The sequence below is a fragment of the Danio aesculapii genome, chromosome 23 (genome assembly GCF_903798145.1).
Source record: "Danio aesculapii chromosome 23, fDanAes4.1, whole genome shotgun sequence".
NCBI lineage: Eukaryota > Metazoa > Chordata > Actinopteri > Cypriniformes > Danionidae > Danio > Danio aesculapii.
Genome location: NC_079457.1, coordinates 38,994,540 through 39,017,486, shown reverse-complemented (window position 1 = coordinate 39,017,486; position 22,947 = coordinate 38,994,540).

Here is a 22,947-nt window from a genome sequence, read left to right as displayed (position 1 = left end):
AGCAGGAGAAGATTATTTTAAAACATTTAAAAATCCTACTGACCCCAAACTTTTGACCAGTAGTATATTATTATTATTATTATTATTATTATTATTATTATTATTATTATTATTATTATTATTTATTGTTTAATTACATTTTAAGTTTGATCTTTATGTCTTAATGTCTCACTGTCTTAATGGCAGTATAAACGCTAAACCAACCAGTACTAAATATATTATTTTATGCTTTTGGTCCAAAGCAAACGCAGCCTTAGACTTATCACTTCAGAGGTCCCAGTCATCTTGTTTTGCTGTACACCAGGGTGTGGATGGCAGCACTTATTCAAATGAGACGCAGTAGCAGAACAGTTGCATCAGATTTCATTTTAATCTAACTACGCCTGCTACAACAAAGCCTTGAAATGTCCTTGAGAACTTTTGAAGAGTTTTGCGTGTCTAAATATACATCGCAGTTTCTGTATCTTATGGCGAGGGGGGTTCTTCTGACTCAGACAGCAGTCTACAGAGAGATCTGCCAGGTGTTTCTCATAATTAATTCATCACAGGTTTGCGGTGGACACATTTCGACTGAGACTCAATAGAGAGACTCAAAAGGGGATGGTCATGACTATAATAATGACAGCATTTTAATGACTTCTAATGCATTTTCAGATGCTCTTCTCTATCTTCCTTCTATTTGATGATGAACTGACACAATATGTCATAGATAAATACATAATTTAAAGATCGAAGCTGTGCATGCATTAGCAATTCCTAGTCATGCTCACTAACATATTAATACAGAAACACAGCAGAAATATGCAAATAGAGAGTTAGAAATAACCCCTCTACCATTTGTATGTGCAATTAAATAGTGATGAAAGGGAAGAGCTATATTTTTTTGCAGTATTTCAATTGCTTTGGATTGCAGTGCATTACCGAACAGCAGAAACACTCATATAATTATCCCCAATTTACACTGAGTGAAAGGCATTTCACTGTAAAAAATTCCCTGTAGATTTTACAGTAAACAGCCGGCAGCAGGGTTGCCAGTCAGTTACTGTATTTTTAAATTAAATTACAGCATTGCTACTGTAGAAAATACAGTAACTGGCTGGCAACCCTGCTACCAGCTGTTTACTGTAAAATCTATAGGGAACTGTATTTGTTATTTACTGTATTTTTTACAGCAACTGTATTTTTATACAGTAAAATACTGGAATATCTGTGTAAATCGTAAAAAATTAAAATGTAAAATTTAAAAAGTGTTGTTTTGTAAACTATTAACTCCTTTAGCTCTAAACAACTTAAGTGTACATAGTGTTGCTTAAAACAATTCAATCATCTATTATTTATTAAATAAAAAAATAAAAAACTCACGTTAGCTTGAAGTTCAACGTTTATTTAAAACATACATTTAACATTTTTTGGTCCCAAGGGAGTCCATAGAGGTGTACAACAAATCAGCTCCAGGTACTGCTCGATCACTGAATGCTCCATAAGAGTTCCTAGAAACAAAGAGAAAAACATATAAGATCAAGTACAACACAATAAACAGACAGAGAGTTGACAAATACAGACGGACGGAGAGATGACAGATACAGACAGATGGAGAGATGACAGATACAGACACAGACAGATTGAGAGATGACAGATACAGACACAGACAGATGGAGAGATGACAGATACAGACAGATGGAGAGATGACAGATACAGACAGATGGAGAGATGACAAATAAAGACAGATGGATAGATGACAAATACAGACACAGACAAATGGATGAATGACAAAAACAGACAGATGGAGAGATGACAGATACAGACACAGACAGATGGAGAGATGATAAATACAGACACAGACAGATGGAGACATGACAGATACAGACACAGACAGATGGAGAGATGACAAATACAGACACAGACAGATGGAGAGATGACAGATACAGACACAGACAGATGGAGAGATGACAGAGACAGACACAGACAGATGGAGAGATGACAGATACAGACAGATGGAGAGATGACAGATACAGACACAGACAGATGGAGAGATGACAGATACAGACACAGACAGATGGAGAGATGACAGATACAGACAGATGGAGAGATGACAGATACAGACACAGACAGATGGAGAGATGACAGATACAGACACTTACAGTTGGAGAGATGACAGATACAGACAGATGGAGAGATGACAGATACAGACACTTACAGTTGGAGAGATGACAGATACAGACAGATGGAGCGATGACAGATACAGACACAGACAGTTGGAGAGATGACAGATACAGACAGACGGAGAGATGACAGATACAGACACAGACAGATGGAGAGATGACAGATACAGACACAGACAGATGGAGAGATGACAGATACAGACACAGACAGATGGAGAGATGACAGATACAGACACAGACAGATGGAGAGATGACAGATACAGACACAGACAGATGGAGAGATGACAGATACAGACAGAAGGAGAGATGACAGATACAGACAGATGGAGAGATGACAGATACAGACACAGACAGATGGAGAGATGTGGATGTTTAAAGGAGTGTAGATGTGGATGTGTGATGAATGTAGATGTGGAGGTGTGATAAGTGTAGATGTGGATGTTTGAGGAGTGTAGATGTGGATGCTTGAGGAGTGTAGATGTGGATGTCTGATGAGTGTAGATGTGGAGGTGTGATAAGTGTAGATGTGGATGTTTGAGGAGTGTATATGTGGATGTCTGATGAGTGTAGATGTGGATGTCTGATGAGTGTGGATGTGGATGTTTGAGGAGTGTATATGTGGATGTCTGATGAGTGTAGATGTGGATGTTTGAGGAGTGTAGATGTGGATGTTTGAGGAGTGTAGATTTGGATGTCTGATGAGTGTAGATGTGGATGTCTAATGAGTGTGGATGTGGATGTTTGAGGAGTGTATATGTGGATGTCTGATGAGTGTAGATGTGGATGTTTGAGGAGTGTAGATGTGGATGTTTGAGGAGTGTAGATTTGGATGTCTGATGAGTGTAGATGTGGATGTCTAATGAGTGTGGATGTGGATGTTTGAGGAGTGTATATGTGGATGTCTGATGAGTGTAGATGTGGATGTTTGAGGAGTGTATATGTGGATGTCTGATGAGTGTAGATGTGGATGTTTGAGGAGTGTAGATGTGGATGTTTGAGGAGTGTATATGTGGATGTTTGAGGAGTGTAGATTTGGATGTCTGATTAGTGTAGATGTGGATGTCTGATGAGTGTAGATGTGGATGTCTGATGAGTGTAGATTTGGATGTCTGATGAGTGTAGATGTGGATGTCTGATGAGTGTGGATGTGGATGTCTGATGAGTGTAGATGTGGAGGTGTGATGAATGTAGATGTGGAGGTGTGATGAGTGTAGATGTGGATGTTTGAGGAGTGTAGATGTGGATGTTTGAGGAGTGTAGATTTGGATGTCCGATGAGTGTGGATGTGGATGTCTGATGAGTGTAGATGTGGATGTGTAATGATTGTAGATGTGGAGGTGTGATAAGTGCAGATGTGGATGTTTGAGGAGTGTAGATGTGGATGTCTGAGGAGTGCAAAAGTGGACGTCTGATGAGTGCAGATGTGGATGTCTGAGGATTGCAGATGTGGACATCTGAGGAGTCAATGCAGATGTTTTATGACTGAGTGATCCACCTGTAAGGATACATTGAAGAGGCAGATGTAAATATCATATAATTTTTGTATAGCACATATGTCTTGTGTCCATGTATTTATTATTATCTTTTGTTAACAACATTCAAATTACTTTCAAATGTTGTACGACAGTTCCATTTAAAGTAAAGATCCATTTATAAAATAATTTTAAGTAACACCTAAACAAATCATATAGAGCTGGTCACCTGCAAACTGCCCTGTTACTTTTCAAATCAGCACCCCAAAACAGAGCTAGTAAAATATTCATGGTTTTCATTACTGTCTAAACAAATGAATTAAGATACCAAATTATGAAAAACTTGTTGTATCAGATAATATTTAGATATATATTTACATGAATTTAACAATGTTTTTTCATAAGCTTTTTAAATATTAACATACTCTTAAAGGCATATTTTAATGTATGCCTTTATATTAACAGCTTAATTAATGTTTACTTACACATAAACATATGTACTTGTTTGTGGGTTAGAAAACATGACCAAACAATAAACAACATGTTTATTCAGTAATAGTGCATCTTGGTTAATCTAAACTTATTAATATAGTAATATGTTCGTTACTGCATTAGTTAACATGAACAAATAATGAACAATGACCCAGATTTAGTGCTACACAATGTTCAACTTGCATGTTATTCATGTTTGTGGACTCTTTACCAAAACAATTTATCACTAACAAAGCATTAATTAAGGGAATTAGGATTCTTTTAGTACATTGTACACTACTTTAGCATTAATAAACTGTCTTACTAGCATTTGTAAACTCTTTACTGATATGAATTTCACAAAGCTCTTGTTCTTAATTTTTTCTTCAATTTTTGCTTTTTTTTTTTTATTTTAAAATCTTGTAATGTTGTCCCTGTTATGTAATGTAGTAAAGGATCTGAAAGAGATTTAACAGAATGGTTTTCACTGATTCGAGATACAGTAAAATCATTAATCACTGCTTTGTAATAAACCCATAGATGTTACTAACACATCAGTTATAATGTTGGGTTAGTGGCAAGTCAGCATAGTTTACAAATGTAACACATTAAAGTAGTGTACATTTTACAATAAGGTTCCTAATTCCCTTAACAAATGCTTTGCTAGGTATCAATCATATTAAAAAAGAGTCTACAAACATGAATAACATGCCAGTTGAAGATTGTGCAGTGCTAAACCTGAGCTATCGTTCATTATTTGTTCACGTTAACTGCATAAAGTAACACATGTATAAGTTTACGTTAACAATGATTTAGTATTAATGAATGTGTTGTTCATTGTTTAGTCATGTCATTTAATCAAAGAACAAATACATTAGTCTATGTGAAAGTAAACATTAGCTAATTATGTTAAGCTGTTAATGTAAGAGAGACAATACGTTTATTTACATTAGTAAAGATTAATTAACGCTTAGCATATGTGTTGTTCACGGAAAATTCATGTTAACTAATGTATGAACTGACGTTATCTAATGTAATCTTCCTGTAAAGGTTATCCTATTTATTCTCATGAATAAATAAATTTACTGTCAACAAGCTAGCGGTCGCTTAACTGTTTACTTGATCTCAAAACCTACGGATGACATCGAGGGGCCTGTGTGCAGGATATATCAGATACATATTACAATTGTTTTTAATAACATTCACCTAATAATTAAAAACAACACATTTAATAACATCGCCAGTGGAATATACTTACAGCACGAGTGTCCTTACGTGAAACATCTGTTTCACAGAGCGAAAGCGTGCCCGCGTGCGCATGTGCAACTGAGTGCTGTCTGATTGCGCATGTCCGGCTGAGATTGCATCACTCTGAATGCGCATGTCGGGCTGAGATTGCATTGGTCTGAGACTGCATCATGTCTGCATCCAGACCTTTAGGCAGAATGCGGTTTAGCAAAGGCTTTACGTTGAAACGGTTTACGTTTTTACGCCATAAAAAAATCACGACAAGTGTGCTGATCAGCACAAAGTTCATTCGAATAATAAGTGTTTTAACTAAATCATAACTCTTAATGTATATATATATATATATATATATATATATATATATATATATATATATATATATATATATATATATATATATATATATATATATATATATATAAAACATGGAAACAAAATCAATAAAAAAGAAAGAATACACTTACCACAGACATGAATCCCTCATGCCTTGACCGTTGAATATCCCATAATGCCTCTGAAGATTTGAAATTTACAGCAGTATCATGTATCCTTCGGTTAAACTGTCAATTGACCGCAGAAATCACACATTTTACAGCAAAATGCTGTATTATTAGAAAAACAGTCAGCTGCTGTACAAAATGCTGTAATTTTTATAGCCGTTTGTTACAGTGTTGCTGTATGAGTTACACCCACAAAAAAGCCACTCACACAATATAGAAATGAGTAGAATATGGCATATAAGTGGAGTGGAAGGAAAATGAAAGGCATGAAAAGAGAAGCAGATAAAAAGAGGAGCAGAAATGTCTTTTCCTTTTCTTGGTGAAGAGGTTGTGTTCACCTCTTCATGTGTTACTCCCTTACATATACAGCGTTTCACTAAATCGAACAATACCAGTGACCTTTGATAGATTGGGAAATAAAGCCAAATTCATATTTGCAATCTGGCTTTTAAACACCAAAACCAGGTAGCAGCTCTGGCCTTGAGCTTTGAATTCAGATGGTTAATATCCCTGTCTTACAAGATGAGATAGAGAAAAAAAAAAAAACAAGAGGTGAAGGTGATGGTAGGGTTACGTTCTGCAGAGAAGATAAAGGAAACATTTAATCTCCCCTTCTCTGTAGCGCCACTATGGCTTCACCCACCCTTGACCCCAAAGTCATTTATTTCTCTCTCTTTCTGTTCATTCACAATGTCACAAAAGCACCTGCCATGAAGCTGCTTGTGTGATTAATCCTTCTCTGTCTATTTCATTTGTTACTCACATAATTAATAACATTAATTAGGCTTGAACACTCAAACTAGGCATATGGCCTGAGTTGATGTTCAATTATTATTATTATTATTATTATTATTATTATTATTATTATTAATTTTATTATTATTATTATTATTATTACCAGTATTATTATTATTATTAGTAGTAGTTTAATACTGTGTTTATAACAAACAAATCAACAAATATAGTGTATATAAAAGTAGTAGTTTCACAATAATACTATTAAAATAGTATTAAAATAACAAAACAATGTATATTTACAAAATTTTAAAATATTGTTTTAGTTATAATTTGATATCATCGCAAGGCTACTTCAGACAGCATCACGATACTGAAGAAATCATTTTATTATGCTGATTTGCAGCTCAAGAAATGTGTTATTGTCATTGCTGAAAACAGTTCATTCATTCATTTTCTTTTCGGCTTAATCCCTTTATTAATCTGGGGTCGCCACAGCGGAATGAACCGCCAACTTATCAGCACATGTTTTACGCAATTGCAACCCATCACTGCCAAACATCCATACACACTCATACAGTTTAGCTTACCCAATCCACCTATATGTCTTTGGACTTGTGGGGAGAAGCGGAGAACCGGAGAAAACCCACACAAACACGGGAGAACATTCAAAGTCCACAAAGAACTGCCAACTGCCGAGGCTCGAACCAACAACCTTTTTGCTGTGAGGCGATTGTGCTACCCACTGCGCCACCTTGACGCCCTGCTGAAAATAGTGTTGCTGCGTAATGCATTATTTGATGAATAACTTAATTAAGTTACTTTGTTAAATTATTTGATGAATAAAATAAACATCATGTCTTTGTAACATTATAAATACTGTATTTGTCGCTCGTTTTGCTCTCAATATAGATATACAGTATATGTTTAATTATTATTATTATTATTAGTAGTAGTAGTAGTTTAATGCTGTTTTTATATCAAACAAATTAACAAATATATTGTATATAAAAGTAGCATTTACACAGTAATACTATCAAAATAGTTTTAAATAACTAAAACAACTAAAAATTGTATATTTACAACCTATATTATTTTAGTTATAATTTGATAAACAAACATTGAAATGGTTAAATGTACTGGGTGCAATACATACTAAAATATAACTTTTAGCACTGACTCAATTTAGTAATGGTAACTGAATCCATGATGTGATGAATGATTATATGACCAATTAGAAGGCGACGCAGTGGCACAGTAGGTGCTGTTGCCTCACAGCAAGAAGGTCACTGGTTCGAGCCTCAGCTGGGTCAGTTGGCCTTTCTGTGTGGAGTTTTCATGTTCTCCCTGCGTTTGCGTGGGTTTCCTCCGGGTGCTCTGGTTTCCCCCACAGTCCAAAGACATGTGGTACAGGTGAATTGGGTGAGCTAAATTGTCCAAAGTTTATGAGTGTGAATGAGTGTGTATGGATGTTTCCCAGAGATGGGATGCAGCTGGAAGGGCATCCGCTGCATAAAACATGTTCTGGATAAGTTGGCGGTTCATACCGCTGTGGTGACCCCGGATTTATAAAGGGACTAAGCCGAAAACAAAATGAATGAATGAATGAATGACCAATTAGAAGTGTGTAAATCAAAAATGATGGGAGCCTAGAACTAGAACTTGGGGAAAACCCTGTAAAACACGGTAACCTCGTTAAGTGGCATTCATAAACAAAGCTAACTATTAAAGGTATGACATTTTCCATTGTTGTAAAAATGTAAATAATACAGTAATAAATGAAAGTCCAATTCTTAAGGATTTGTCTTATTTTGTTCATGATTTGATTTTTTTATTTTTATTATTGCTTCTTAGACATTTTCAGAAAACAATTTGAAAATTTGTGTTCTCTCATTGACATTCAACAGTTATTCGAAATTCAGTCAACATTAAATATTAAAAATATGTTTATCAAATAAATGTTCGATCTTACTTCATTTAAATCTGTTTTTATTAATCATTCTGATTCACTAAAGGATCTAAGATAAGAGAAAAGAAACAGATTGTTGAATGAGATAAGTTCACTATAGTAACTAACCCAGAATCATTCTGAAAACGCACTGCTGCTAAATACATTTCTGGAGATCGCCAAACACGTCACAGGAGGTGTGTTTTTTTGCTGTTTTTGTTTTTTATATATCCACCAGAGGCCGCTGTAAACATTTGTTTAAAATCTCAAATTTCTCTCGTGAGTGCCATTCATGCCTACAGTTCTCACGTAAATCCACTAGAGGCCGCTGTCGACTGACAGACTGACAGAATGACTGACCCACCCTCCTACTTCCCTAAACCCAATCAATAGTGTTTTCAAAAGCACCGATTGACCAGCGCCCACCCACTACCCTAAACCGAACCGGCAGTTTTAAAAAGCAATTCAGTAAAAGAAAAGCCCTCGTCTAATTTTTACCATGTTTTCAGATTTTACCATAAACTCACTTTGCTATTTACTTGTTTATTTAATTTTTTGGCTTCTGTTTTTCTTTACCTGGTACCTTACCAAACTGGTAACAGCATAAAAGCCGTCCACACTAAGCTAAGCGGCCAGCTGGTAAGCGCAAAAAAGGAACAGCATCATACCGCTCCGTGGCATTCGCTTTAAAGACGAAATGCAGCCATATGTGCTTCTGGCTACATAATTCACGATCTCCAGAAATGTTCCACATTTTCAGAATGAGCCTATGTTGGAAATAACATTATAAAATGAAGACTTTTATGTTCAGAGATTTTACTTCTTCTATATTAGAGCCATGGGATCTTTCTGATGCAAATCAGTTTTTACAAGGACTTTCCACCCTTTTAAAATCAAACAAACCTTGAAATGGTTTACCATGCTGGGTGCAATCAGAAGATAATTTCACATTTCCATTTCAATGTACAATTCTATTTCTTCAGCAAAAAAAAGGCAAAAATCCAACAAATGGAAACGTGATATCAACATCTACCAGGCCTCCAGTCATCTACAATGATGAATCACCTCTGTTCATTAGACAAATCTCATCTGTCAATGTCATGTCAATATATAGCATTTCTCTTTGTGCAGGACGAATGCAACAATCTGCTCTGACCTCGAGCAATGCTAACCCCTTGTGTTGATAACAGGACAATCTCATGCTCCGTGGAGGAAACAGGAGAGTCTCCCATCCATCACACACACTCTTCACAGCTCATTACAGTGAAAAACCATCTAAACTAAAGCTCTAATACAAACCCAGCATGTGTTTCCAAAACATGCAAATGTCCATCGGTGCATTAATGCTTTGCAGGTGTTATTGTGGAACATTAAAATCGAATTCAAGGCGAAATGAAGACGTCCCCACTGACATGAATATCATTTGTATGAAGAATATTTCTCACTTGCAAATCACTTACAGAAGTTTTGCTAAAAAAACATTAGAGTTTTCTAGCACACCAAAGTTTCTTTCTCAGTCTGGCAGTTTCATTCTTATCCTCATGTTTGCTCCTACACAGGAAGGTATATTCCACAGGGAGCACGTTCAGCAAAGGAAAATTCACTTCGAAAGACAAACTTTATTTTTAGATTTTTGGTCCTTCAATGTCACGGTGTTGTTGTATTTTTGCTAGTGTGCACTGGGCAGTAGCTGGGGTAATTGTAGGTGGTTGCTAGGGTGTTCTGAGTGTTGACTGCTGGCCCAAGATAATCCAATAGTATCTGGATTCAGCCTTTATTATGCAAGCTGAGAGTGCATCGCTCAGAGATGCAATGTCAGACACGATGCACTCAATGGAGCTAGTGACGTCACTGTGAGGGGTAGGGTGAGGGGTGGGGTTAGGTGAGCACATTAAAAGCATTGGATGCAGCTCAGATTGCATCTGCACAGAGTCTGCAGCCAGACCCCTCTCGGATAATCTGATGTACATTTGTAATCGTCCACAAAGTAGTACACAGTGTAGTTTAAATTCAAGTTTAAGTTCTTGTTTAGTTTTATTGGTTTGCTCATATGACTGAACATGCGAATATACTGAACGTTCTTTTGTGTTTTTCCATTTAGACAAAATAAGTGTAAAATATTTATCAGCAGTGTTCATGTTTTCATTCATATTTGACCTGAGCTGCGTCCCAAATGGCACACTATACACTATGCACTTATGCACTATGTACTTATGCACTTCCACACTCAACAGCATAGTATTAGTATGTAGTGTCATCCCAAATGGAACAATAATGTTTTTTTTTACTAAGCAGAAATTCAAATCATTTCCCTGATGACGTTTGACGGTTGCCAAATTAGTGAAATAAATGACCAAAGTACCAAATAATACGTGTCATGAGTGTATCCGCATTCACCATCGGGAGGCGCTATAATCATTCTTGTAGTAGAATTTTGCGTTTACAATCCAATGAAAAATAATCCGACATGTGCGCATGATAGCTCCGCTCCTTCCGCTAAGTGAGCAAAAGCAGCAGCCATTGAGTGCGTGAAGTGTCCATCATTCCATACTTCATATTACCAGTTAAATAAGTGCATCTTCCACGTAATTAAAGGGCCCTTATTATTTTTAGAGATTTTAGTGTGAACTATTTATATTACAGAATGGTGTAAAATAGTGCATAAGTTTGCGATTTGGAACGCAAAACTGACAAACTAAAATAGAGGTTTCCTCAAGATATTAACTTCAAAGAAGGCGGGGCCTAAAAGACACGCCCACCTATTGCATATTTGACACTATAAATCTCATTTAAAACTGAAGATATATTTTTAATGCGTTTTGCTCATTCAGTTACTCAACAACAGATTACCAACCGATTAGGGGACCTGAAAATGGATTCTTAAGAGTATGTTAATAAACAAGATATTGTAATTTTGAGAAAAGGTGACACCATGTGTAAAACCTGCTTTGTAAGCATGAGCAAGTAATTCACAAACAAAACAACAATGTGGACTACAGGACTCTACTGTATATGAATAAACATTTAGTGTTTCTTTGAAAATGACAATGGGGCGGCATGGTGGCTCAGTGATTAGCACTATCGCCACACAGCAAGAAGGTTGCTAGCTGGGTCAGTTGGCATTTCTGTGTGGAGTTTACATGTTCCCACAGTCCAAAGACATGCGGTACAGGTGAATTGGAAAGGCTAAATTGTCCATAGTGTATGTGTGTGTGCGAATGAGTGTGTATGGGTTTTCCGAGAGGGTCTGGGTGTTTCCCAGTATCGGGTTGCGGCTGGAAGAGCATCCTCTGTGTAAAACATATGCCGGGATAGTTGGCGGCTCATTCCGCTGTGGCGACGCCTGATAAACAATGAACTAAGCTGAAGGAAAATGAATGAAAATGACAGCATGGAAAATGAATTTGTTCTTCATTTGACCTTGATAAAAAAAGTGATGCCAATTAACTTCATTGCAGAGACTATGAAGATTCTACAGTAATTGATTTGTATGCCTTTTAAATGCCTTATTGTTTGCACACAAGTAAAGGTTAAGAAGAAGGAGACTAGCAGATGCTTCAAGCTGTAACTCTGTAAAGCAGAATTCACAGTGTCAACACTTTTGAATCACAAGCTTCTCACTTACAGCAGGAATCCAGTCTGTGTTTGTGCATAGTGTGGAAACCAAGCGGGAGGTGTTTTTTATCTGCAGCGGTTTCATTCACACAGTGTTAATTAGTATGTGGGAAAAATCCATGTGGAAATGCTCGTATAAGAAGCTAATTTTAGACTTTTTCCTTTCTCATATTCTCTCCATGTGATGCATATAAACATAATGAAATAAATAAAGCAATAAAGGAGACATTCTCATGATTTTTAGAATAGGTTAAACATTTCAACTTAAATGAATGTAATAAATATATAATACATTACTTAAAAGCAAGGAAACAAGCAAGCAAATATAAAATAAATAAATATAAAATAAATAAATATAAAATAAATAAATACATAAATATAAAGTGAATAAAAAAATATAAACTAAATAATTAAATAAGTATGAAATAAATAAATATAAACAAAAGATAAATAAATATAAAATAAATAAGCAAATATAAAATAAATAAATATAAAATAAATAAATACATAAATAAATAAATGAACAAATATAAAATAAATAAATAAAAAATAAAAAATGAACATATATAAAATAAATAAATATATTTATATAAATATATATAAATAATATATTTATACATGAATATAAAGTAAATAAATAAATATGAACTAAATAAATATGAAATAAATAAATATAAACTAAATATTTAAACAAAATAAATAAGCAAATATAAAATAAATAAATATAAAATAATTAAATATCAAATAAATAAATAAATAAATCTAAAATAAATAAATGAACAAATATAAAATGAATAAATATATTTATATAAAATAAATAAATAAATAAATCTAAAATAAAATAAATAAATAAATATAAATATTAAATAAATACATATATACATAAATATTAAATAAATAAATAAATAAACAATATATAAACAATAAATAAATAAATAAATAAACAAATAGAAATATTAAAAATGTTAAAGTGAAAGAAGAAACCTAATTAAAATAATAATTGATCTGCCTCTTACACTATTCTCATTATTCCACCTATTGTTAAAGAAAAGCCAACAATAGCCACTTCACAGTTCAACACTACCGTCAGTGGATTTCTTTCTCTTGAGCTGAACATAAGCCCTGCTCTCGCTCTCTTTTTGTGCGCCCCTCATCTATTCCCTCCTGTACCCTGTCCTTGTTTCCATGGAAACAGTTGTCAACGTGGAGGGAGCAACGTGGCAGAATCCAGCAGCAGATATTTCCCAGCATGCACTGCTGCTAATGGAGAAGAAACCCATGAGGGGATTGGTGTGTGTGTGTGAAAGTGTTCATTGGTGGTGGTAACGATATGATAAATAGCTGCATCACCTTAACAAGTGAATCAGGTCACCTTCCACATTACTGTGTGCTCCTGATACCCTTCAACTCACCTACACGTACAATCTACACCTACATTGCTTTTAGGAATATAACAAATACACTAATAATACTACTAAAAGATATTTGGGATTTTGATGGAATGTATGATACGGAGTAAATTCTATGCATAAATGCAAAATGTGTTTGTACATTACTTGAATTTTAAATGAATTTATTTCATTATATGCAGTTATTCAGTGATTTAAATAACGAACAAATCGCAGTTATTAATGGCATCTGTGGTGCAGCAAACAGAAAAGAACACAAGTGAATAATGCATAGCAGAAGTGAGAGGCAAATTTATTCTTCAGGTTGTCCTCAAAATAAGGACACTGTCCTTATTATGTTCTTGCATGTTTATTTTTGTGTTTAAAACTACTTGCAGTCTAAAATTTGGGTAAATACAAAACCAATTCAAATTTAATTGACTTTGCATTAGTGCTTTGACTTTTTACACCAATTTCTGAACATGTTTATTCTCTTAATTTTACAAAATATATTCCCAATGTCTTACCAGTAAAAAACTAAAGTATAACATCACTTTTCACTTTCTTAGTTTCTATTGGTTCAATGATTATGTTCACCTGTGTCTTGTTCAAAAACTTGTTTTATTGTTTACCTGCCCTTGCTTCTTTCAGTTCAGTACTGCATGCATTGCAGAACTGAGAGGCAACTTTATTCTTTAGGTGGTCCTCATAATAAAGACACTATCCTTATTATGTTCTAGTTCATTTTCTATTTTTCTTTTTAAAACTGCTTGCTGACTAAAATTGAGATTACTGTAAATACAGAACCAATTCAAATTTTAACGACTTTGTATTAGTGCTTTGACTTTTTACACCAATTTCTAAACAGTTTTATTCATTTTAACTATAGAAAATGCATTCCTAATATCTTACCAGTAACAAACTAAAGTAAATTATCAGGAATATTCCTTCTTTAAAGAGCAAAATAAAATTAAAATGTGTCAGTAAAATGTTTAAAAAGGCTAAGGGTGATCCCAGCAGACACACAATGTCATTGGAAGATATTATTAGGTTATAAAGGTCTTGACGTCAGGTGGCCACAATTCAATGTCTAGCCAGCATCTAATGACAATGTTATTTTGATGTCCAATAATGACATCAAATAACATTGATATTTGGTTGATTTTAGGTTGTGTTGGAAAGTGACCAAAATCCAACATCAAGCCAACATCTTAAACCAACAAAATATTGACGTGAAATACTGACATTTATCAGGTGCGGCAACAAAAATCCAACATCTGATAGAAGTCATAGTGGTAACATTCACACAACGTCAAGCTGTAACATCATTAGACTTGATTTTAGGTTGGACATTGGACATTGATGTCGGCCTGACATTGGGTTTTGACGTCAACCTAATTTTCATTTCTAAACAAAATGTTATTGTTCCATCAATCTGATGTCCTGTACCTGCCGGAATACAATTATTATATATTTTTTTCTATAGACTTTTCAATTTCTCTTGGGTTGTTATTTAATAGTTTCTATTGGTTCAATGATTATGTTCACCTGAGTCTGGTTTAGTAAGTTGTCGTATTGTTTACATTACCTTGATTCCTTCAGTTTAACATTGTTTTGTGTTTGGTTTTTAAATAACAAAACAAGTCCTTATCTGCTCTGCTATAAAACCATTAAACTGATACGAATGATGACAGTAAATTAATCTTAATTTGACATTTGAAATGTTACAAAATACATCTATTTTAGAACAGATTTTTAACTGGGTTCAACAACAGCAATAATAAATGTTTTTCAAGCATCAAGTGGCCCTAAAAGCAGGAGTGCTGGTTTGCTATCAGAGGAATACATAACATGTAAATATATTTTAAAAAAAGAAAACTGCTACTTTAAATGAAAATACCATTTTAATTAAACAACACGGCGACCATAAGAGACTTTTGAAGCTGTAGCTGTAAATAAATGAAAGCTGCATTGTGCATTTGCTTGATAATTAACACAAAATAAAAAGGAGATCAGGATGTCAACATAATATGAATCATCTTTAAGGTGTTTGTTAGTCATATTGTAAGTTATAACAGAAAATAACACAAGTTTCCTTGCATATCAATCACAACCAGTTCTTGTGACACTCCAACACTCCAGTGACATTAAATCCACCTACTCATTAAAAAAAAAAAGACACTCAACCGTCAGCCTAAATCTCCTGGCTCCATCATGACTAATGAGAAATTAATGAATGATGGTCAAGTTGAGCTCTGATGTCTTCATTCTGAGACTATTAATGATAGTTCAGAGAGAGAGAGCAACATAATACCAAGAGGAGATTTGATATGCAACAATCACTTCAATTACAGGCCACCACTGAGGTGCAGCAGTAAGGACTCTCGTACTGTTTTAAATGTAGGAGGTGTGTGGGCTGATCTTGTGTTATTATGGTGGATGGAAGCCTCCTTAAAAGTCTTGGTAATGTGGCTTTTATATATCAAACGATCACCCACGCGTACTCAGCTCTGAAAACCCTTTTAGTTCAAAGAAAAGGAAACTGGAAAAGGTGACAGGTGAATAGTAGAAAGAATCCAGGAGTGTGCACGGCAGGGAAAGAGATTTGAGAAAAATGATAAATGAGCCTCTCGTGTGAAAGTGATTATTTCTATGTGATAGCTATTCTTACAGGATCACAGATGTTTAACACCTGTAGGCGAGAGAGGGTAATGCTGTAACAGGGAATGGTATAACATTTTCAGTGTAAACTTTTCAAAATGGGCTACAAGTAAACTAATTAGAATTAGCTGAGAGGTCAGTGAACTGTGGTCAGTTTTCAGTCATTACTTAATTTAATTAATCTTTGTTTCTATAGTGCTTCTTACCATGTAGATTGTCAAAGTATTTATTATTATATGTGTGTTTAGAAGCTTCTCTCGTTTTTTAAAGGTGCAGTATGTAAGTTTGACACCCAGTGGTTGTATTAGGTATTGCATTCCTGAATTAAAACAAATGCAAGCTCATGTTGCCAGATTGATGACCAGCGAGTCTGACTATCGAGTCTAATTGTATTCTAAACAAAAGCATCGAAACACGATAGAAGGTATATTCCTCATATTAAAAGGTGTTTTTGTTCTAATCAACACCTTGAATTGATATATTAAAAACGTTTCTATTTCTTGCAGCTGAACAACAGAAAACTGACAATGATTACCTCAGGTAAACCTCATTATTCAGTGTTAAATGCTAATAATGTGAGTTTTAATGCCATTTTAGGTGACATTTACTGCCATACTACTGAAAGCAGCAGCAGATAGTTCACCTCAGATCTTAAAAATAAAATAAACCATTTGAAATTTAACGTTAGAACTGTGACCAACACATACGAGTGATTCAGCATGTACATTTATTAATGTTAAAGAAGGTTACTATGTATTAATTAGATTATAAACCTTACCATTTTGTGTGTGAGTGCATATTCTGTGCTTCTGAATGGATGTATTTAAATTTCTGTCGTGTTTCGTCTGGTGCAAACAGCTAAAGTGTTTATCACTGCATATCTCCTCATGTATAATGTTGTTAGGACACGGGGTTACAATGATTCAAAATGCAGCTGATAGAGTGCTTTCTAGAACTAATAAACTTGATCATATTAGTCCAGTTCTTTCAGCACTGCATTGGCTCCCTATGATATACATTTTAAAATCTTATTGACTACCTACAAAGCCTTAAATGGCTAAGCTCCCCGGTATTTGAAGGAAATCCAAATCCTTTAAAGGATTGTTAGGCTGCATTAATTAAGCCAACCGGAGCTGGGAACACTTCATGAAAAGACATTCTACACTTGAATGGCATCAACCCTATGTTAGTCTGTTTCTCTTTATCCCAAGGCCTTCATAATCTTGGATCCAACAACATCTACAAAATTTTTGATATGATCTGTATCGAGTCTACAAATTGATTCCACAGACTAGCCTAAACAACCATTGGTTACCCACTTAGGACGCACTCACACTATGCTATCCGAACCGTGCCCAGGTGCTTTTCCCGGTTCATTTGAGAAGTGTGAGTGTACTGAATTGGGCCCGAAACTGAAGATGTGATGTGACTTTTAAGGGACTGTTTCATATGGATTTATTAACCATTCTTACTGTTCAATGAACGCAAACAGTTGTAGTTTATTAAATACGCCAACCCCTCACTGCAAGTCAGCTGCACCTTCAGCAAACCTCCTAAGACCTGCAGCATGCAGACTTTATGATCATTTATGAGCGTCAAAATAGCTGATCTGTTCAGCAAAATATTTGACTGTGTGTCACTGCATATCAAAACAACTAAATCGATATAACTAAAGAAATCTCCACTGTGCTGAGTGAGAGCGCTTCTCTTCTGTTAAACTGACCAGCGTATTATCGATGACGTAAGTGTGCTTCGGCTCGGATACAGTGTGACTGCAGGCCGTCAGAGGAGAGTGGAGGGGAGAAGCATGCTTCGGCATAGTTCAAGGCAACTGTACAGAAGAGAAGAATTCATCGTTCTCAAGCGTCTGGCACTCAGACTGCAGCTCTGCACAAGAAGTTTGGGCAGAGGAGATGCTCTTCAGTGTTTCGACTTTCAGCAGTGACATTTGCATTACACTGAATTGAACAAAACTGAACTTGTTACTCACTGAACTAAACTGAACACAGTAACTGTGAAAACTGACCAGAAGCAGTTTCCATTTATTAGGACTTCTATGTTAAGCTGCTTTAACACAATCTACATTGTAAAAAGCGCTATAGAAATAAAGATGAATTGAAGACATTGTATTTATGATCAAATATGTGCAGCGTTGGAGAAAACAGGAGACATATTAAAAAAAAAAAGGTTTCTCATAGTAAGGGTGCTTTCACACCTGTTTTGTCCTGAAACAGATTAAAATTGTCACAATGTTGCACTTTGTACTTAGTGCGGTTCACTTTCACATGGCAAAGTTTATAAACGGACCTAAAGAGCTAAAACAAGACACGTGCAAGTTAACTTTCCTCACATTGGTCAGAGTTTCATGGTTTGTTTTGCAGAGTCCCGCTCAGCTGTCATGCATCCTTATTTTAATTTATGACAATGAGCAACAAGACATTATAAGCTAAAAGCTGTGCTTTAATTTTGAATGGTGACACCCACAGACATTAGCTATGTTTCCATCCACCTATTTTTACGCGCATTTTGCATTTGCGCATAAAAAAAGGTTGATGGAAACGCCATGATGATGAAATTTTGAAAATGTGCATAAAAAAAACTTATGCGCATAACTGAGTAGGATCAATGTTTTAATCGATAAGAAAAGGTGTGCATAAACTACGATGGAAACACTTTTACCGTACAAATTTAAAAGCAATTAAAAAGGTCATAAGATTTTGTTATAAGAGATCATGTGATGAAGAAAATGTGCATAAATGGACAAACCAGCAGGCTGAACACATTGTAAAGCATCTGAAATGTTGGTCATTCTAAAACACCTTACCATTTAAGTATTAGTGTTATTATATTATTAATGACCTCCAGAATCAAGAGCGTCTGTGCTCCGTGTCTGACACCATCAAATGCCACCGCGCGTTCACTGCATGTCAGGATTGCCTTCTGAGGCGCAAGTCATTTATTAGATGAAGGAAAGATTGACGCAGCTTCTCCTACCACAGTAAATTCAGTTTTTACTGTTGATATTTGTTCGCTTTGACTCGTTGGGTGGAAACGCTGCTTTATTCGCACGTCTTTAATGCGATAATCCAGTTTTGCAAAGTTCATTCACATTTTTGGATGGAAATAGCTAATGTCACCAAATATAAATCAGAGGTAAGACTTTCTCATACAGAGCCCTTGGCTACAATTATGTATTATAGCCTTTACATTATAGAGAGAAATAACAGATAAACCAAGACTGCAGTTTGGTCAGTTTTCCTAATGGATAAACAGCTCTCGTTAATAGTTCGCATGTTTTCACTTTCGTATTTGACATGAAACGCACATTTACCGGTAGGAATGACATCTTGACAACTCATGCTTCTCTCAGGTTTCACATATGCCAAACGAACCGCGCTAACTGGGGAAACGAGACAGGTTCTGAAACAAAAGTCTAGGTGTGAAAGCACCCTCAAACTAAACTTTTAAAACGATTTTGAAACTGCTTTGATTTGTCCTAGGCAAATATGTGAATATTTCATCAAGGTTAGAAAGAGTGCAAAAAACAAACAAACATGCGTTACAAAACTCCCAAGTCTGCCTTGTCTCTTAGGAGCCATCATCACTGTGTGTGTGTGTGTTTTGTTTGTGAAGTACTTGCATTAAACTTAAATTAGATGCTACAACTTCTTTCACAGTGCATATTTTAGTCAGAACAGGAAGTAAAAATGTCAAGCACCCCTCAGGTCCCCCCCACAGCGTCCTCACCACCAGCTGTGCTGTGTTGATGCACTGATACACACACAGACACACACCTTTCCCTCAGCCAGCAGTGAGAAGCTCAAAATAAACCAGCAGCAGCTCTGTCAGAGTGTGTCCTCATCCTCCTGTCATCTACATACAGTGGAGATTCAGGACCCCTCCTGACCTCACTACACTGGTGATGATGCTGTCAGATCAAAGCTCTGATTGGAGGACAGAATTCTCTCTCTTTGTGCGTGTGCATGCACATGTTTCCGACAGCTTCTGACCTTTTGATTGCGTGACTGTCCACTGGACACAAGAGACACACTCTACAGTATTTAACATCAGCACTTCTTTATCTCTAAAATGTGTGTGTATGTGTGTGTGAAATAAAGGCTAGTAGGCTGGTAGCCCCAGAAAGCACACTAGTTGCTGATGCCAGAGGTTTTATCCTTTTTCACCAGCATAAACTGGGTGCTGAGTGTTATTGTGAGATTAGTTAATTTAGTTTCTTTCATTTATTTGTATGGGGACAATGTACAACATGACATGTCATGCCAGAGTTAGCTATAAAGCTAATTTGCATCTATAGTCCCTGAGCAACTACAAATTTTTCAACACACACACACACACACACACATACAATATAACATAATAGTTGGTTTGACTAGCAAGCTTTCTTAAAAAGAGTTTGCTTTACCACTGATGATTAGAGAGCAAGTTTTTCCTTTACTGAATATGTTTTCATTCCTAACAGCACTAGCATGGCTTCCCCAAACACAAACACACTATCAACAATTGCAGAAGTTGGCTTGAGTTGATGTTCATGGTTTTGTGAAGCTACATCGTCACTCTAATACAAAATGTTCATGCATCTTGCTGTACTTTGTGTGGATGGTTACTACAAGCAAGAAAAAAAAGGAAGTTTAGCGTAATATTTAGCTTTTTATTTCTTATTAGGATTACCCCAGCCCCTGACACAAATGGTTCCTACTTCCAGACCAGTGATGTTTATTGCTTCTTGTGAACCACTTTTCCTAGTTCAGAGCTAGTGTTTTCAGTGTCAAAAGACAAAGAATCTATTTGAAACTAGGCTTTGGCCTCTTGGTGGAATTAGTGTATTTACTATATCATAGTTATAGTGGAATTATAGTTTCACTATATCATCTACCACTATAATGTTTGTATATGCTTTTTTAAAGTTTATGAACTATTTTTTCAGTTTCACATTCACAGTTCTCAATGTTTCTGTGTATTTTCTAACAGTTTTTTTAATTGTTAGCATAACATCAATCTATGAAGAATAAACTGTGGTAAATTTATAGTATCAATGCTTACTTAATTACTCCCAGGGTCGTTTATATCAAAATTGATATTTTAGCCGTACCATGTTGGTGTTTCATAACATCTAATTTTTACGAGGTCGTTAGCCCAACGCTCAACCCCCAACCTGGAGGACCGGGACATACACACATACACTACGGACAATTTTGTTTACCCAATTCACATATACCACATGTCTTTGGACTTGTGGGGGAAACCAGAGCACCCGGAGAAAGCCCACGCAAACACGGATAGAACATGCAAACTCCACACAGAAATGCCACCCGGGGCCAGAGCCAGCAACCTTCTTGCTGTGAAGCGATAGTGCTACCCACTGCACCACCATGCTGCCCTATAGTAGCAATGCTTAAATGCAGAAAATGAATATTTATACTGTATACTCTTTTAAAACTGATTAAATAAATGTATTGTTATTATTTTTTGTTTGCAGCTGATTTGGTTCAAAATCACTTCACAACTGTTCTTGATTTCCAATTTAGCAAGATGTACAATAGGGCCTTAATTTTTAAACTTAAAAAAAAGAAGTAGACCTGAAGGTAACACTTTAAAATAATGCTCCATTAGTTAATGTATTTACTAACATTAAGTATGAAAAGTCTTGTAAAGCATTTATTAATCATACTTCAGCATTTACTAATGCATTGTTAAAATACTACTTTACATTAGTTAATGCACAGTGAGTTAACATAACCTAACGTTATTTAACTTTTAATATTAACTAATGTTAATGAAGTTGAATAAATACCATAATAAATGTAATACTAATTGTTTGTTCATGTTAGTAAATACATAAACTAACATTGACTACTGGACCATTATTTTAAAGTGTTACTGACTGCAAACTGAAGTGTGATTGCTAACTTTTGCTAGTAGAATTTAATGCTGTAGTAAATATGCAAAACTGTGCAAAAATTATCCAAGTATTGAGAAATATCCTCTGTAGGGACTGTAAAAACTGTTCTACAGTTTACAAATGTCATGTAAATTCTGTAGTTTGACAACACAAACAACCTGCCTTTGCTCTATTCCAACTGTAAACATTCATACTTAATGAATGCATCTGTAATGTCAAATTTCATGTGCAGCATTAAAAAATACAACCATCCAAAACATGACAAACGAAACAGACGCATAGGAGCTGGACTAGCATCTCCCACATAGCTCTCTTTTATTTTATTATCTGTCTGGGTTTCTCTGCACTCTTGGAGAGAGCAGTGCTCTAGTTTATTCTGGCAAACGTTCAGGGAATTTCTATGAAATAGAGGCAGATGGTACCTTTATATTTACTTGCATTTGCTCTTGCTCTCTTTCTATAGCTCTTTCTAATTAGGTGAGACCAGCTGCATTGAGCAAGGTCAAGATTTTATTTGTAGTCTTTGTAAAGAAAGCTTCAACTTTACCATTAATTATTGTAAACCTTTAACAATAGAACATGATACTCATCCCACATTGTTTGAGCTACAGACATGAATAACAGCTAAAGTCCTTCAAAAATATAAAAAATACAGTAAAAAGTGATACTGTGATATATTGCAATTTAAAATTTAATAAGGGAAATGAGTGTTACAGCACTGCAGATGAATTTTGGCCTACTTATCTTTGCAGAATTGTAGGAATTCAGCCACATTGGAGGGTTTTTGAGCATGAACCACCTTTTTAAGGTCATAGCACAGCATCTCA